This window comes from Hyla sarda, unplaced genomic scaffold (assembly GCF_029499605.1).
Source record: "Hyla sarda isolate aHylSar1 unplaced genomic scaffold, aHylSar1.hap1 scaffold_1494, whole genome shotgun sequence".
Classification (NCBI taxonomy): Eukaryota; Metazoa; Chordata; class Amphibia; order Anura; family Hylidae; genus Hyla; species Hyla sarda.
In genome coordinates this window covers 77,016-86,882 of record NW_026608128.1, presented here as the reverse complement: position 1 = coordinate 86,882, position 9,867 = coordinate 77,016, and the positions used below count along the sequence as shown (strand labels likewise).

At 45.5% G+C, this 9,867-nt stretch overlaps 4 non-coding genes across 4 annotated transcripts; all 4 read left to right on the top strand.

The window, feature by feature from the left end:
* The first annotated feature begins 1,569 nt into the window (after positions 1–1,569).
* LOC130308800 (U2 spliceosomal RNA) lies at positions 1,570–1,759 on the top strand. The gene has a single exon (XR_008857733.1). It is a non-coding gene; the product is annotated as a U2 spliceosomal RNA (small nuclear RNA).
* A 2,095-nt stretch (positions 1,760–3,854) lies between these two features.
* On the top strand, positions 3,855–4,046 carry LOC130308801 (U2 spliceosomal RNA). The gene has a single exon (XR_008857734.1). It is a non-coding gene; the product is annotated as a U2 spliceosomal RNA (small nuclear RNA).
* Positions 4,047–6,138: 2,092 nt separating this feature from the next.
* LOC130308802 (U2 spliceosomal RNA) lies at positions 6,139–6,327 on the top strand. The gene has a single exon (XR_008857735.1). It is a non-coding gene; the product is annotated as a U2 spliceosomal RNA (small nuclear RNA).
* A 2,089-nt stretch (positions 6,328–8,416) lies between these two features.
* LOC130308798 (U2 spliceosomal RNA) lies at positions 8,417–8,607 on the top strand. The gene has a single exon (XR_008857731.1). It is a non-coding gene; the product is annotated as a U2 spliceosomal RNA (small nuclear RNA).
* Positions 8,608–9,867: the final 1,260 nt, after the last annotated feature.

Sequence of the window (9,867 nt, the reverse complement as noted above, 5' to 3'; positions counted from 1 at the left end):
CATTGCTTCTGTGGTATTGCAAAGGCAAAGACAAATGCTTCCAGCCATCCATTGCACTAATGGATTGGTCATCAGCTGGCTGTCTATGTCCCGCATCAATATAGACCAAAGTACAGAGGGTTAGGCTATGCTATAGTGCACCTACCTGATGCATCAGAAGGTGCGAGAGGCCCTTGCTAAATTCTGTGCACAGACTTTGAGATCTATGCTTTAGACTGTATCTAAACCTGCTCCAACATGGACTGACATTCTGGCCTACTTTCAGCCGATGCGACTTGTCTGTCGCTGAACAGTCGCTTTTTATGTATTCAGCACCTATGTATAATGTTGTAAAAATGCTCTAGAAGCTAAAGTCGCAGAAATGTCACACATATTTGGCCTGCAACTTTCTGTGCGACAAATTCAGACAGGAAAAATCAGTATAAATCCTTAGAAAATTATCCCCCAGTGTCTCCATCTGCTGGCGGTATTGAATAAGCATTGCTGCACTGATGGGGTATGCATTAGACGAAAAAAAAGAAGAAAAAGAAGAATAATACGCCCAGAAAAGAGGCGAAAAGGAGAAAAACGTAAAAAAACGTGAAAAAAAAGTAAGAGGAAGAGAAGGGAAAAAAAGGTGGAAATGGGTTTAAAAGTGATTTCGGCGGAGAATATATATATATATATATATATATATATATATATATATATATATATACGCGCACACACACACATATATATAAACGTATTCTCCGTTGAGATATTGCAGCCGCTGCTGTGTCCAGGCCCAGGAGCCTTAGCACTGTGCTGTGATGTCACTCAATACCACTGACATCACTAGGTGTAAACAACATCTCTCCTTTGCTGTGTATGTGACTATGGAGCTGTTTGGTGATGTCGTCTATTATGGCCTTCATAGAAGCAACAGGAGATTGTTGCATCCATCTAGAACCCTCAGAACTACAGTGCTATGATGTCACTCACTTCCACAGGCCTTGCAGAGTGTAAACAACAACAACCCAGCTTTGTCGTGTATGTAACCATAGGGATTGTGATGTCACCTAGAACCTTCACAGCAGCGACAGCTTTATGAGGAGCATCAGCACTGCTCTGCCTGAGCAGAACCATCACCGCCATAGGTTGTCAAATAACCCGGATTTAACCCACACAGGTAAGTCCAATGGGGTGCAGGCATGTCCTCTATGCTTACAGCTTCCCGTGGGTGTTGGTTTGATACCGTTTGGGGACAGCCAAGGAGGCATCTGCAGGCAACAAAGGTAGGTGTGTGCTTGTGTGTGTGTTTCCTATGCAGATCCTAAGCCCAGTGTCACATGCAAGTAGGAGGAGTAAGAAGGGTTCCTGGCAAATCCGGGTTATGGATTGCATTTAAAAAGGCCCCGTGGGAGTGCAATGGGCCCCTGTCTTGCTGCTTAGCAATAATGGTATGGGTTTAGGTTCTGCTGTGTGTACTGGTGGTTGACTGCCCCCCAGCCCAGAGTGTTGCATGGAAATTGTCTGGCAGCCTCCCTGACAGCAAGCAGTGATAGTGCCCATGAAGGGGACCTTGTTGGGCCCGCCCCTTTCACGGTTATCGCTTCTCGGCCTTTTGGCTAAGATCAAGTGTAGTATCTGTTCTTATCAGTTTAATATCTGATACGTCCCCTATCTGGGGACCATATATTAATGGATTTTTGAGAACGGGGGCCGATTTCGAAGCTTGCTTCCGTCGCCCTATGCATTGACCCGATATGGCAGTATCTTCGGGTACAGTGCACCACCCCCTTACAGGGTTAAAAAGAAAGATTCCTACTTTCATTGCTACCTGCTTGCTGGCTAGCCAGCTAGCCAGCCCTGTGGGCCTTGCTGCTGCTGCTGCTGCTGCTGCAGCCAAAAAACAAAAGGTGGTGCTGCTGCTGCTTCTGCTGCTTCTGCTTGTGTCTGGCCGCTGTTGGAGCGGTCCAGGCACAGGACTTCTGCTGCTGCTGACTAAATGGCCTCCTTAATTGGATCATTTGAGTAGCCAGCACACCTGTGCAGGTAGGGCATGACATGATAGGCAGCTGCCTTGATAGCGGGTGGGTGCTGAATGTTCCTAATTGACAAAATAAGATTAATGCTTATGAAGAAATATAAAATCTCATCCCTTCCCCAATATCGCGCCAACACCCCTACCCCTTAATTCCCTGGTTGAACTTGATGGACATATGTCTTTTTTCGACCGTACTAACTATGTAACTATGTAACATAACATGGGGGGGTCTCCTGGCTGTTCACACAGGTGTGTCATTGCTGTACATTGACCATGCATTGCTTCTGTGGTATTGCAAAGGCAAAGACAAATGCTTCCAGCCATCCATTGCACTAATGGATTGGTCATCAGCTGGCTGTCTATGTCCCGCATCAATATAGACCAAAGTACAGAGGGTTAGGCTATGCTATAGTGCACCTACCTGATGCATCAGAAGGTGCGAGGCCCTTGCTAAATTCTGTGCACAGACTTTGAGATCTATGCTTTAGACTGTATCTAAACCTGCTCCAACATGGACTGACATTCTGGCCTACTTTCAGCCGATGCGACTTGTCTGTCCGCTGAACAGTCGCTTTTTATGTATTCAGCAACCTATGTATAATGTGTAAAAATGCTCTAGAAGCTAAAGTCGCAGAAATGTCACACATATTTGGCCTGCAACTTTCTGTGCGACAAATTCAGACAGGAAAAATCAGTATAAATCCTTAGAAAATTATCCCCCAGTGTCTCCATCTGCTGGCGGTATTGAATAAGCATTGCTGCACTGATGGGGTATGCATTAGACGAAAAAAAAGAAGAAAAAGAAGAATAATACGCCCAGAAAAGAGGCGAAAAGGAGAAAAACGTAAAAAAACGTGAAAAAAAAAGTAAGAGGAAAGAGAAGGGAAAAAAAAGGTGGAAATGGGTTTAAAAGTGATTTCGGCGGAGAAATATATATAAATATATATATATATATATATATATATATATACGCGCACACACACACATATATATAAACGTATTCTCCGTTGAGATATTGCAGCCGCTGCTGTGTCCAGGCCCAGGAGCCTTAGCACTGTGCTGTGATGTCACTCAATACCACTGACATCACTAGGTGTAAACAACATCTCTCCTTTGCTGTGTATGTGGACTATGGAGCTGTTTGGTGATGTCGTCTATTATGGCCTTCATAGAAGCAACAGGAGATTGTTGCATCCATCTAGAACCCTCAGAACTACAGTGCTATGATGTCACTCACTTCCACAGGCCTTGCAGAGTGTAAACAACAACAACCCAGCTTTGTCGTGTATGTAACCATAGGGATTGTGATGTCACCTAGAACCTTCACAGCAGCGACAGCTTTATGAGGAGCATCAGCACTGCTCTGCCTGAGCAGAACCATCACCGCCATAGGTTGTCAAATAACCCGGATTTAACCCACACAGGTAAGTCCAATGGGGTGCAGGCATGTCCTCTATGCTTACAAGCTTCCCGTGGGTGTTGGTTTGATACCGTTTGGGGACAGCCAAGGAGGCATCTGCAGGCAACAAAGGTAGGTGTGTGCTTGTGTGTGTGTTTCCTATGCAGATCCTAAGCCCAGTGTCACATGCAAGTAGGAGGAGTAAGAAGGGTTCCTGGCAAATCCGGGTTATGGATTGCATTTAAAAAGGCCCCGTGGGAGTGCAATGGGCCCCTGTCTTGCTGCTTAGCAATAATGGTATGGGTTTAGGTTCTGCTGTGTGTACTGGTGGTTGACTGCCCCCCAGCCCAGAGTGTGCATGGAAAAATGTCTGGCAGCCTCCCTGACAGCAAGCAGTGATAGTTGCCCATGAAGGGGACCTTGTTGGGCCCGCCCCTTTTCACGGTTATCGCTTCTCGGCCTTTTGGCTAAGATCAAGTGTAGTATCTGTTCTTATCAGGTTTAATATCTGATACGTCCCCTATCTGGGGACCATATATTAAATGGATTTTTGAGAACGGGGGCCGATTTCGAAGCTTGCTTCCGTCGCCCTATGCATTGACCCGATATGGCAGTATCTTCGGGTACAGTGCACCACCCCCCTTACAGGGTTAAAAAGAAAGATTCCTACTTTCATTGCTACCTGCTTGCTGGCTAGCCAGCTAGCCAGCCCTGTGGGCCTTGCTGCTGCTGCTGCTGCTGCTGCAGCCAAAAAACAAAAGGTGGTGCTGCTGCTGCTTCTGCTGCTTCTGCTTGTGTCTGGCCGCTGTTGGAGCGTCCAGGCACAGGACTTCTGCTGCTGCTGACTAAATGGCCTCCTTAATTGGATCATTTGAGTAGCCAGCACACCTGTGCAGGTAGGGCATGACATGATAGGCAGCTGCCTTGATAGCGGGTGGGTGCTGAATGTTCCTAATTGACAAAATAAGATTAATGCTTATGAAGAAATATAAAATCTCATCCCTTCCCCAATATCGCGCCACACCCCTACCCCTTAATTCCCTGTTGAACTTGATGGACATATGTCTTTTTTCGACCGTACTAACTATGTAACTATGTAACATAACATGGGGGGGTCTCCTGGCTGTTCACACAGGTGTGTCATTGCTGTACATTGACCATGCATTGCTTCTGTGGTATTGCAAAGGCAAAGACAAATGCTTCCAGCCATCCATTGCACTAATGGATTGGTCATCAGCTGGCTGTCTATGTCCCGCATCAATATAGACCAAAGTACAGAGGGTTAGGCTATGCTATAGTGCACCTACCTGATGCATCAGAAGGTGCGAGGCCCTTGCTAAATTCTGTGCACAGACTTTGAGATCTATGCTTTAGACTGTATCTAAACCTGCTCCAACATGGACTGACATTCTGGCCTACTTTCAGCCGATGCGACTTGTCTCGTCGCTGAACAGTCGCTTTTTATGTATTCAGCACCTATGTATAATGTTGTAAAAATGCTCTAGAAGCTAAAGTCGCAGAAATGTCACACATATTTGGCCTGCAACTTTCTGTGCGACAAATTCAGACAGGAAAAATCAGTATAAATCCTTAGAAAATTATCCCCCAGTGTCTCCATCTGCTGGCGGTATTGAATAAGCATTGCTGCACTGATGGGGTATGCATTAGACGAAAAAAAAGAAGAAAAAGAAGAATAATACGCCCAGAAAAGAGGCGAAAAGGAGAAAAACGTAAAAAAACGTGAAAAAAAAGTAAGAGGAAGAGAAGGGAAAAAAAGGTGGAAATGGGTTTAAAAGTGATTTCGGCGGAGAAATATATATATATATATATATATATATATATATATATATATATATATACGCGCACACACACACATATATATAAACGTATTCTCCGTTGAGATATTGCAGCCGCTGCTGTGTCCAGGCCCAGGAGCCTTAGCACTGTGCTGTGATGTCACTCAATACCACTGACATCACTAGGTGTAAACAACATCTCTCCTTTGCTGTGTATGTGACTATGGAGCTGTTTGGTGATGTCGTCTATTATGGCCTTCATAGAAGCAACAGGAGATTGTTGCATCCATCTAGAACCCTCAGAACTACAGTGCTATGATGTCACTCACTTCCACAGGCCTTGCAGAGTGTAAACAACAACAACCCAGCTTTGTCGTGTATGTAACCATAGGGATTGTGATGTCACCTAGAACCTTCACAGCAGCGACAGCTTTATGAGGAGCATCAGCACTGCTCTGCCTGAGCAGAACCATCACCGCCATAGGTTGTCAAATAACCCGGATTTAACCCACACAGGTAAGTCCAATGGGGTGCAGGCATGTCCTCTATGCTTACAGCTTCCCGTGGGTGTTGGTTTGATACCGTTTGGGGACAGCCAAGGAGGCATCTGCAGGCAACAAAGGTAGGTGTGTGCTTGTGTGTGTGTTTCCTATGCAGATCCTAAGCCCAGTGTCACATGCAAGTAGGAGGAGTAAGAAGGGTTCCTGGCAAATCCGGGTTATGGATTGCATTTAAAAAGGCCCCGTGGGAGTGCAATGGGCCCCTGTCTTGCTGCTTAGCAATAATGGTATGGGTTTAGGTTCTGCTGTGTGTACTGGTGGTTGACTGCCCCCCAGCCCAGAGTGTGCATGGAAAATTGTCTGGCAGCCTCCCTGACAGCAAGCAGTGATAGTGCCCATGAAGGGGACCTTGTTGGGCCCGCCCCTTTCACGGTTATCGCTTCTCGGCCTTTTGGAAGATCAAGTGTAGTATCTGTTCTTATCAGTTTAATATCTGATACGTCCCCTATCTGGGGACCATATATTAAATGGATTTTTGAGAACGGGGGCCGATTTCGAAGCTTGCTTCCGTCGCCCTATGCATTGACCCGATATGGCAGTATCTTCGGGTACAGTGCACCACCCCCTTACAGGGTTAAAAAGAAAGATTCCTACTTTCATTGCTACCTGCTTGCTGGCTAGCCAGCTAGCCAGCCCTGTGGGCCTTGCTGCTGCTGCTGCTGCTGCTGCAGCCAAAAAACAAAAGGTGGTGCTGCTGCTGCTTCTGCTGCTTCTGCTTGTGTCTGGCCGCTGTTGGAGCGTCCAGGCACAGGACTTCTGCTGCTGCTGACTAAATGGCCTCCTTAATTGGATCATTTGAGTAGCCAGCACACCTGTGCAGGTAGGGCATGACATGATAGGCAGCTGCCTTGATAGCGGGTGGGTGCTGAATGTTCCTAATTGACAAAATAAGATTAATGCTTATGAAGAAATATAAAATCTCATCCCTTCCCCAATATCGCGCCACACCCCTACCCCTTAATTCCCTGGTTGAACTTGATGGACATATGTCTTTTTTCGACCGTACTAACTATGTAACTATGTAACATAACATGGGGGGGTCTCCTGGCTGTTCACACAGGTGTGTCATTGCTGTACATTGACCATGCATTGCTTCTGTGGTATTGCAAAGGCAAAGACAAATGCTTCCAGCCATCCATTGCACTAATGGATTGGTCATCAGCTGGCTGTCTATGTCCCGCATCAATATAGACCAAAGTACAGAGGGTTAGGCTATGCTATAGTGCACCTACCTGATGCATCAGAAGGTGCGAGGCCCTTGCTAAATTCTGTGCACAGACTTTGAGATCTATGCTTTAGACTGTATCTAAACCTGCTCCAACATGGACTGACATTCTGGCCTACTTTCAGCCGATGCGACTTGTCTGTCGCTGAACAGTCGCTTTTTATGTATTCAGCACCTATGTATAATGTTGTAAAAATGCTCTAGAAGCTAAAGTCGCAGAAATGTCACACATATTTGGCCTGCAACTTTCTGTGCGACAAATTCAGACAGGAAAAATCAGTATAAATCCTTAGAAAATTATCCCCCAGTGTCTCCATCTGCTGGCGGTATTGAATAAGCATTGCTGCACTGATGGGGTATGCATTAGACGAAAAAAAAGAAGAAAAAGAAGAATAATACGCCCAGAAAAGAGGCGAAAAGGAGAAAAACGTAAAAAAACGTGAAAAAAAAGTAAGAGGAAGAGAAGGGAAAAAAAGGTGGAAATGGGTTTAAAAGTGATTTCGGCGGAGAAATATATATATATATATATATATATATATATATATATATATATATACGCGCACACACACACATATATATAAACGTATTCTCCGTTGAGATATTGCAGCCGCTGCTGTGTCCAGGCCCAGGAGCCTTAGCACTGTGCTGTGATGTCACTCAATACCACTGACATCACTAGGTGTAAACAACATCTCTCCTTTGCTGTGTATGTGACTATGGAGCTGTTTGGTGATGTCGTCTATTATGGCCTTCATAGAAGCAACAGGAGATTGTTGCATCCATCTAGAACCCTCAGAACTACAGTGCTATGATGTCACTCACTTCCACAGGCCTTGCAGAGTGTAAACAACAACAACCCAGCTTTGTCGTGTATGTAACCATAGGGATTGTGATGTCACCTAGAACCTTCACAGCAGCGACAGCTTTATGAGGAGCATCAGCACTGCTCTGCCTGAGCAGAACCATCACCGCCATAGGTTGTCAAATAACCCGGATTTAACCCACACAGGTAAGTCCAATGGGGTGCAGGCATGTCCTCTATGCTTACAGCTTCCCGTGGGTGTTGGTTTGATACCGTTTGGGGACAGCCAAGGAGGCATCTGCAGGCAACAAAGGTAGGTGTGTGCTTGTGTGTGTGTTTCCTATGCAGATCCTAAGCCCAGTGTCACATGCAAGTAGGAGGAGTAAGAAGGGTTCCTGGCAAATCCGGGTTATGGATTGCATTTAAAAAGGCCCCGTGGGAGTGCAATGGGCCCCTGTCTTGCTGCTTAGCAATAATGGTATGGGTTTAGGTTCTGCTGTGTGTACTGGTGGTTGACTGCCCCCCAGCCCAGAGTGTGCATGGAAAATTGTCTGGCAGCCTCCCTGACAGCAAGCAGTGATAGTGCCCATGAAGGGGACCTTGTTGGGCCCGCCCCTTTCACGGTTATCGCTTCTCGGCCTTTTGGCTAAGATCAAGTGTAGTATCTGTTCTTATCAGTTTAATATCTGATACGTCCCCTATCTGGGGACCATATATTAAATGGATTTTTGAGAACGGGGGCCGATTTCGAAGCTTGCTTCCGTCGCCCTATGCATTGACCCGATATGGCAGTATCTTCGGGTACAGTGCACCACCCCCTTACAGGGTTAAAAAGAAAGATTCCTACTTTCATTGCTACCTGCTTGCTGGCTAGCCAGCTAGCCAGCCCTGTGGGCCTTGCTGCTGCTGCTGCTGCTGCTGCAGCCAAAAAACAAAAGGTGGTGCTGCTGCTGCTTCTGCTGCTTCTGCTTGTGTCTGGCCGCTGTTGGAGCGTCCAGGCACAGGACTTCTGCTGCTGCTGACTAAATGGCCTCCTTAATTGGATCATTTGAGTAGCCAGCACACCTGTGCAGGTAGGGCATGACATGATAGGCAGCTGCCTTGATAGCGGGTGGGTGCTGAATGTTCCTAATTGACAAAATAAGATTAATGCTTATGAAGAAATATAAAATCTCATCCCTTCCCCAATATCGCGCCACACCCCTACCCCTTAATTCCCTGGTTGAACTTGATGGACATATGTCTTTTTTCGACCGTACTAACTATGTAACTATGTAACATAACATGGGGGGGGTCTCCTGGCTGTTCACACAGGTGTGTCATTGCTGTACATTGACCATGCATTGCTTCTGTGGTATTGCAAAGGCAAAGACAAATGCTTCCAGCCATCCATTGCACTAATGGATTGGTCATCAGCTGGCTGTCTATGTCCCGCATCAATATAGACCAAAGTACAGAGGGTTAGGCTATGCTATAGTGCACCTACCTGATGCATCAGAAGGTGCGAGGCCCTTGCTAAATTCTGTGCACAGACTTTGAGATCTATGCTTTAGACTGTATCTAAACCTGCTCCAACATGGACTGACATTCTGGCCTACTTTCAGCCGATGCGACTTGTCTGTCGCTGAACAGTCGCTTTTTATGTATTCAGCACCTATGTATAATGTTGTAAAAATGCTCTAGAAGCTAAAGTCGCAGAAATGTCACACATATTTGGCCTGCAACTTTCTGTGCGACAAATTCAGACAGGAAAAATCAGTATAAATCCTTAGAAAATTATCCCCCAGTGTCTCCATCTGCTGGCGGTATTGAATAAGCATTGCTGCACTGATGGGGTATGCATTAGACGAAAAAAAAGAAGAAAAAGAAGAATAATACGCCCAGAAAAGAGGCGAAAAGGAGAAAAACGTAAAAAAACGTGAAAAAAAAGTAAGAGGAAGAGAAGGGAAAAAAAGGTGGAAATGGGTTTAAAAGTGATTTCGGCGGAGAAATATATATATATATATATATATATATATATATATATATATATATACGCGCACACACACACATATATATAAACGTATTCTCCGTTGAG